This window comes from Mesoplodon densirostris, chromosome 6 (genome assembly GCF_025265405.1).
Source record: "Mesoplodon densirostris isolate mMesDen1 chromosome 6, mMesDen1 primary haplotype, whole genome shotgun sequence".
In the NCBI taxonomy this organism is placed as follows: domain Eukaryota; kingdom Metazoa; phylum Chordata; class Mammalia; order Artiodactyla; family Ziphiidae; genus Mesoplodon; species Mesoplodon densirostris.
The window spans coordinates 36,369,201-36,378,024 of NC_082666.1; the positions used below are offsets into that span (position 1 = coordinate 36,369,201).

At 44.3% G+C, this 8,824-nt stretch overlaps 1 pseudogene; it reads left to right on the plus strand.

Moving 5' to 3' along the window:
• The first annotated feature begins 7,967 nt into the window (after positions 1 to 7,967).
• On the plus strand, positions 7,968 to 8,824 carry LOC132491615 (tricarboxylate transport protein, mitochondrial-like; annotated as a pseudogene).

An 8,824-nucleotide genomic window follows, 5' to 3' on the forward strand; every position in this document is an offset into this window, starting at 1 on the left:
CCATTACCCTTATACCAAAGCAAGATAAAGAAATCACCTAAAGGCTTGTTATCATCATGATGTATGGTAATACAAAAGCATTATTTATAATGTGAAGTGATTGTTCTGTCTTGGTTTTTAGATTTTTTCACACGTCTTTCCTGTTAGATTTTGGATTCCTTAAGGACAAAAAGCATGTTTTGCTTATGTCTGCGTCCTCCATGACACCCAAAAAAGCACCTCACACTCATTCAGTATTGAGTAAATATCTACTGAATCATTAAATTAATGAATAAATAAATTAAAATGTATTAGTATTTTTAAAATCACTTGAAAAGAAAACTACAGACCAATATCCCAATATCTATTTGTCAAATAGAACTAGAGAATTGAGGAAAAGGCCTGAAGTAATCTGGTGGAGGTAAAGGCATACTGCTAACTCTGCCAAGTGAAAACAGATGGTTTCTTGTTTTCACATTTTTGAGAGAGGGAGGGAGGGAGGAAAGAAGGAAGCCACCACTCTAATAAGGTCTAGAAAAGTAGCTGCTATTAGAACCACCATAAAAATAAGTATATTTTAATTCATTTTCATTCCCCAAAACCTGTCAGTCTTCTGCACCTACCAATTTGGAAAGTTGAGAATGTGATAGAAATCACCACTCCTTGAATCTTCTAAGACTGTGATTTCCCTTTTTTTAAAATTGAAGTATAGTTGGGTTAATTTCTGCTGTTCAGCAAAGTGGCTCAGTTATATACACACACACACACATATATATATATACACACATTGTTTTTCATATTCTTTTCCATTATGGTTTATCACAGGATATTGAATATAGTCCCCTGTGCTATACAGTAGAACCTTGTTGTTTAGCCATTCTATATATACCAGTTTGTATCTGCTAATCCCAAACTCCCAATCCATCCCTCTCCCCTCTCTCCCTTGGCAACCACCAGTTTATTCTCTATGTCCATGATTCTGTTTCTGTTTCATAAATAGGTTCATTTGTGTCGTATTTTCAATTCCACATATAAGTGAGATCATATGGTAGTTGTTTTTGTCTTTCTGACTTACTTCACTTAGCATGATAATCTCCAGATGCATCCATGTTGCTGCAAATGGCATTATTTTGTACTTTTTTACGCCAAGCCTTTGATTTCTATGATTCCACCAGGAATGTAATATGGTCTTTTTTTTTTTTTTTGGCTGCGTTGGGTCTTCGTTGCTGTGTGCTGGCTTTCTCCAGTTGCGGCGAGCAGGGGCTACTCTTTGTTGTGGTGTGCAGGCTCCTAACTGCAGTGGCTTCTCTTGTTGTGGAGCACAGGCTCTAGGCATGCGGGCTTCAGTAGCTGCAGCATGTGGGCTCAGTAGTTGTGGCTCACGGGCTCTAGAGCACAGGCTCAGTAGTTGTGGCACACGGGCTTTGTTGCTCCGCGGCATGTGGGATCTTCCCAGACCAGGGCTCGAACCCATGTCCCCTGCATTGGCAGGGGGACTCCCAACCACTGTGCCACCAGGGAAGTCCTGCAATATGGTCTTTAATGTTATAATTTGGTAGCAAAGAGAAAGTCCAGGGGCCTCAGCTTGGATTTTCCGACTATAATGTTCCTTATTCCATAATTCATAGGGCCAACGTGGGGATGTGCCACTTGTTGATAATATCTATTCCAAATATTACATGCAAACTGAGGAAATAACCATGGGGCTATTTTCAGAGTTTCCATGTGTGAACTTTGAAGTGAATCTCAATCACCTGCGATTCATAGGCAGACTCACTGACATATATACGGCAGTGTCATTCTGGGTCTTTAGGAATTGGAGTAAGTTCTGCATGAATGTCCAAGAATCCAAAAGTGTTCCCATTTCACAGTACAGTCCTTTTGAAATCAAGATGTAGCAGGAAAAATAAAGGTCCCAAAGATGTCCACATCCAATCAGGATACAGAATCAGTGAATATGTTAGATTAGATGGCAAAGAAGATAAAGGTTGCAGATGGAATTAGGTAGTAATCAGCTAACCTTAAAATAAAGAGCTTATCTGTCTTGGTCCAACGTCATCACAAAGGTCCTTAAAACTGGAAGAAGGAGATGGAAGAGATAGTTAGAGAAAAAGATGTGATGACACAAGCAGGGTCAGCGTGATGCAGTATGAGGAAGACTGGATTCATCTTTGCTGGCCTTGGAGATGGAGGCAAGGGCCATGCATTAGTCTGCTCAGGCTGCCATAATAGAGTACCACAGACTGGGTGGCTTAGATAACAGAAATGTATTTTCTCATAGTTCTGGAGGCTGGAAGTCCCTGCCTCAGGTACGAAAGAGTGAGAGGACAGAGAGAGAATAAAAGCAGTGGGGACTCTTCCCAAGCTCGTGGGACCACAGTTCCTCCAGTCAGGAAGAAGGTTCTCTTTCCTAAGGATTTTAGGTGCCTGCCCAGCCACCACTGCTGGAGCTGCCACTGTCACCACAGGATTGCCTGGGAGTTTGGCCCAGAGATAATTATTTTTTAATCAGGAAATTTCCTTTGCTCCCCATTTCTCCTTTTCAGACCACAAAAAGGGAGCTTCTCTTGGAGCTCCTTCTGTCTTTCTCTCTGAACCCAGTGTGTAGGTTTGGGTTTCAGGCTGCCCTTGAGTCTAGGCCAAGAGGTGCTGGATGGGTGGAGGAGAGAAAGAAAAAAAAAATTCACCATCAGTTTGTTGGTACCTTGTGTTCTAGTTTCCTTCCCAGATCTGTGTGCTACCATTTATTTTTCAGAGCCCTCAAATGACTGGTCCATGCATTCTGTCTACAGTTTTTAATTGCAGTCAGTGGGAAAAGCAGGGTAGAGTGGGCTTATTTCATCTTGATCAAATCTGGAATCTGGCTTCTGGCTTCTGCCCTCTCCCTGCTTTAGAGGTTGCTCCTTTTCAATGCCGCTTTGTTTTTTTTTTTCTTATTTGATGGGCTTTAAATATTAGTGTTCCTCTAGTTTCACTTAGGCAATTTTCTCACTGTATATTCTCTCCCTAGTTAAGTTAACCATGTTCAATACTTAAGTTATTATATATATGCAAATATGTCACAAGTTTATATCTCCAGGCTGATCTTTCTTGTTAATTCCAAACTAGCATATCCAACTGACTCCTTGATATCTCTTACATATCTCAAAATCATGACAAATTCCACATGTCTAAATTACAACTCATGGTTTACCCTTCAACCCCCAAACTTGATCCTCTTCAAGTATCCCCTGTGGCAGTTAATGACATGTCAGCCTTCTTTGACACCTGGAAGTCACCTTTGACATCCTCATCTCTCTCACCACAGGAATGGTCAAGTACCTACTTGAAGAGCCATCAAAAGTTTATTATATACATACTTGTATTCAACAGATATTCACTGAGCACTTGGCCCTTCACAAAAAGTATGCACCGAATGTCTTCCCTGTGCCAGACCTTGCGCTAAGCTCTGGGTTTACAGTGGTAAATGAAATTGATACAGTCCTTGCCTCAATGAACCCACAGACTAGTGAGAGAGATATTAAACAAGTAAACCCACAAATTACTATCAAATTTCAAATTGTGCTAAGTGCTTCTAATAAAAGAAGCAAGACAGAGCACAACACTTTAATAGAACTAAAAGGAATTTGGGGTTCCCAGAGGATGTAAATGGTGGGTAATCAGATCATGAAAGTCTGTGCATGTCATCTTAAGGACTTCAAGCTTAGGGTAATAAGAAGCCACTAAGGGATTTAAATGGGGAATTGACAGGATCTGATTTTTCTGAAGCATAAATCTGGTCACATCATTCATTCAGGAACTGACTCTGTCAGAGGTGGTTTTACCTTCTCTGTCAAATATATTCCTCTTTTTAATGATACCTGACAAGGATCTCTTACCTGAGAATCTATAAAACTAATGATTGTAATTAGTACTGGTTGAGACGGAATCTAACCCAAATGACAGAATGTACCATTTGCCAATAATGAACTTTAGTATTGCCTGTAATATATGAAACACATTTATATTTATATTCACTTGTTGTTTTTCACAGTAACTTTATGTAACATATCATTGTAACTACTGTAACTCCTAATCTCTTAGCCAAGAGCTACTAGGGAGATATCTGCCAGGGTTCCATCCTGGGTCCTCTTCTGACATCAGGATCATTTATAACCTACTTCAGTGACCCATATCAATATGCTCAGTTCCCTGTGTCAAAGCTGATATACTAATTACTAAGGGTGTTCACTCTCTGTGTCTTCAAATTCTCACAGCTCATTCTTTGCAGTAAAGATTTCAGCTACTTCTGTAACTCTGGTTCCTCCTGTTTATATTTGGTACCACACATATTATAACTAAGTCTAGGAGGCAGACAATTCATTCTATTCTACTATAAAATCCAGCTCTGGGGCTTCCCTGGTGGCGCAGTGGTTGGGAGTCCACCTGCCGATGCAGGGGATGCGGGTTCGTGCCCCAGTCCGGGAGGATCCCACATGCCGCGGAGCAGCTGGGCCCGTGAGCCATGGCCGCTGAGCCTGAGTGTCCAGAGCCTGTGCTCCGTAACAGGAGAGGCCACAACAGTGAGAGGCCGGCGTACCGCAAAAAAAAAAAAAAAAAAAACTCCAGCTCTGCTACTCTAATAAAAGCCTACTATCAAATGTCACTTCAAAATGATTTTGAGGGCTTTCCTGGTGGCGCGGTGGTTGGGGGTCCGCCTGCCGATGCAGGGGACACGGGTTCGTGCCCCTGTCCAGGAGGATCCCACATGCCGCGGAGCGGCTGGGCCCGTGGGCCATGGTCGCTGGGCCTGCGCGTCCGGAGCCTGTGTTCCGCAGCGGGGGAGGCCACAGGAGTGAGAGGTGCGCATACCAAAAAAAAAAAAAAAAAGATTTTGAAATTGCCAGGAAATGAGTGTGGTAGTTGCGTTGAAAAGGCTGAGGTATCTAAGAGAAAAATAATTACTTCTAGGATGAAAGCTTCCTGGTCAGCTCTCCCCTACCATCCTAAAACCATTTACTCAGGGCTTGTTTCCATCCCCCACCATCAAACATCTCTTGGCAACAACATCTGGCACCAAATTTGTCCCCTTGCTCCATCACCAGAATTTTGCCATGGGATTATTTCAAGTGTCTCTCTGTGTGGGCTACACATCCAGGAACATGTAATGGAAGCCACAGATCCAAGGGAATGGTCTAAGAGTTAAACAATCCAGAACTCAACGTCCAATACTAAAAGTTTTAGGTCTTTCATATTTTGAAATTTTTCAAGTGGGTTAACCTGCCTCCACTCAAAACCCTCTCCCCTTCCCTGCTGTAGAAGTGGAGGTAGGCAAGTGAGAAGGTACACATGGAGGCAGAAAGAATGGGGGGAAAAAACAAAAGGAAAAGGAAAATCGGATAAATAAGAGCTATTCCCACTTTTCTTTTGGAATGATAGGTTTTCACTGGAAATAATGTCTCCCAATGTATGGTCATCTTATAACCTATTTCAGAGTTTCTTGGGGATCTATTATAAGTGCAGATTATCAGAATAATCTGAAAATATTAGATTACTGAATCAGAACATCTGAGAGTAGGGACCCAGAATCTGCATTTTTAAGAAGCAATATTTTCATACAAACAAAAGATTTAAAACAACAAATGTAAATAAATCTGGCAGTCTCACTTCAGGCCTAGTCCATCACCTTTTTTCCCTTTGTGCTTAGTCTGTTTCACTTGCTCATAGCGGGCCCCGTGCAGAGGCCTTGCCCCCACCCCCCGCCCTTCAGACCAGAGTTCCTCGTGAAGCGGCTGAGCCCACACCTTAGCTTGGGACTGAAGCTCCTCACAGGACACTCCCACAATGTTTTTAGAATGAAAACTCAGCCCAGTTGCCTGCAACTTGATATTTTCCACTGTTTAGAAATAGTAGCCAAGAAAAATTCAATTCCCTGTCACAAATTCCAATTAAAGTATTGTTTATGATATATTTCATAAAGTTAGCTATGTGCAAGAAAGAATGAATGCATCAATGTTAAAAATGTTAAACATATTACGTGAAAGTCAACAATGCAATTCATTTTTTTCAAAAGTATTGACTGTTACCTCAGTAACTTAAAATACCCAAGTATAACAACTGAAATACTATGTAAATTTAAATCATCTGTTGTTTTGGGGAAACACCTGTTCTCCCTGAACAATTAACAGTTCAGCAGCTATAATATGCAGAGGTTTGAAACTTCAGCTCCTTCAGGGATAATGTCCCAAAGATACAATTATATCAAACCTTTAAAAATTGAGACAGAGTGAACCACAGTTCCCCAAAAATAATTTCAAAGAACTCATAAAAACCGTCTTCTACTGCTCCCTGTCTAACCTAGCTAGATCAAGATTTTTTTTTCTTGAAAGATTACAGTGTAGAATACTTAACAGTATATAGAGAAAAGGTATCCCTAGAATTCTAAGACATGTATTTTTTTCATTTGTGAAACTACATGTATTTTTTGTGTGTGTGAAACTGCTCTCTAGTTTTTAGAGATTAAAGGAAGAAAGTTTACTCGTTAAGCCACTTGTCCCAACAAGTGATCAGAACTTTTATTCAATCACACATATTGAGAGGGCCTTTAAGCAACGGAACACCTCCACCCACACCTTGGTTTCTAAATGAATGCAATTCTCGACTAATAGGAAACATATCGTAGCTCCTTAGAGAAATGGCTGATGCCAAGGCTAGCGCAGGAACAGGACAAGATTAGCTGCGAGTACCTTACTGCACTAGAACATAAGGAAGTATGCAAAGAACAACTGGGATATTTCAAAAGGCTATAGGAGCCCACTTGATGAGGCTCCCATTGGCCAGGTCTGGGACAGATTATTTCGAGCATCAAAATAAATAATGGTAAAAATGGATTATAGTCCATAGAATGAAATAAGAATGCATGAATTCTTTTAGAAGGAAGGAAGGGAGGGAGGAAGAGAGGGAGGGGAGGGGAGGGGAAAGGAGGGGAGGGGAGGGGAAAGGAGGGGAAGGGAGGGAAGGGGAGGGGAGGGAAGAAGGAGGGGTCCTCCTTACAGTAGGATGCCAAAATATAAACACAGAAGAATGATATAGTTAGAAAATCATCAATCAAGGTTTAGGTTGTTATAGTAATAGATTATCATAGGTAAAATGTTACAGTAGGTAGATGTAAATATCATAGTTGCATAGGTAAAAGCTGGATGAGAGACAGGATATTTACATAATGTCAAAGTATCTCACCACAAACTACTTATTAATTTCAAAAACAAGATGATAATAGCTTTACAGCAGAGAGCCACCTTAACATCACCAATAATGGGACATATTGACTCCACGTGCCTCCACTGAAGACACAGTATCACTTCTGTGGGATTCCTCTCAAAAACACATAACCTGAAGCTAATCATGAGGGAAAACCAGACAAAATTAAATTGAGGGATACTCTGCCAAATAACCAGCCTATACTTTTCAAAAATGTCAAGGTCGAGAAACAGAAAAACAAAAGGGCTAAGGAAATATTCCAGGAGACTGAAGAGACATGACAGCTAAAGGCAATGCATGACCCAGCATTGAATATTAGACCAGGAAAAACATAGCTCTAAAGGACATAATTAGGACAATGGACAAAATTGGTACATGGGCTGTGAATTAGATAACAGTATGGTATCAGAATTCCCTGGTGGCGCGGTGGTTGGGAGTCCGCCTGCCGATGCAGGGGACGCGGGTTCGTGCCCCGGTCCGGGAGGATCCCACATGCCGCGGAGCGGCTGGGCCCGTGAGTCATGACCGCTGAGCCTGTGCTCGGCAGCGGGAGGGGCCACAGCGGTGAGAGCCCCGCGTACCGCAAAAAAAAAAAAAAAAAAAAAGTTCACCCCGGAGGGGCTTGACCTGCGTGTCACCCCTCTGTGCCTCGCCAGGAAAACGGAGGTGGAGCGTGGGGACCGGTTAGGCCTCCCAGCGGCTCAGACAGCAAAGTCCGCGGCGGCGGGGCGGCGGGGCGGCGGGGCGGCGGGGCGGCGGGGCGGCGGGGCGGCGGGATTCTCAAGAGCGGGTTTCTGGTCCCCACAGGCGCCCTAGCGGCCGGATCGCAGGTTGCATCATCTTCCCCACCGGGTACATGCCTACGCGCGTTCGCACAGCCGGGTCCCTGGGCACTGGGACTGAGTATGGCAGGAGGTCCGCCGTCCAGGTGCCCCGGGCTGCACCGAGGCCTCCTCCCCGCTCTACGGCTCCAGCCCCAAAGCAGCCATCACGTCCAGGATGGTCGCATTCCTCAGCACCCACGCACGGGATGCCCAGGGACCGCTGGACAGCACGTGGGCTGCTGTGTGGCCTGGGCGCCCGCGAGGCCGAGGCCGTGGTGGTCGTGCGCCCAGGGAGACCATCCAGGTGAAGTTCATACACGACCAGATCTCCCCTAAACCCACAGTACAGAGGATTCCTCCACGGGGTCAGGGAGATTGTTCGGGAACAAGGGCTGAAGAGGACTTACCAGGGCCGCCAGCCGGCAGATCCCAGCGGGCCGTCCACTTCTTCGTCAGAAGCTCCCTGCACAACTGGTACCCAGGGCCCAACTCCAGCGAGCCCGGGAAACCGCTGATCACGGGGTTTTCAAGCTATCGCGAGCGCAGCCAGCGTCTTCGGGAACACGCCTCTGGGCCAGGTCAAGACCGGATGCAGGGCCCGGAGGCAGAGCAACACCGGACAAGTGGACGGCTGTTCGCAGGTCCTGAGGGATGAGGAGCTCAAAGCATTCTACAGTGGCATCGTCCCCCTACGGGGCCGGGCCTGCCTGGACGTGGCTCTCGTGTTCATCATCTACGATGAGGTAGTGAAGCTGCTCAACAAAGGGTGGAAGACGGACTGA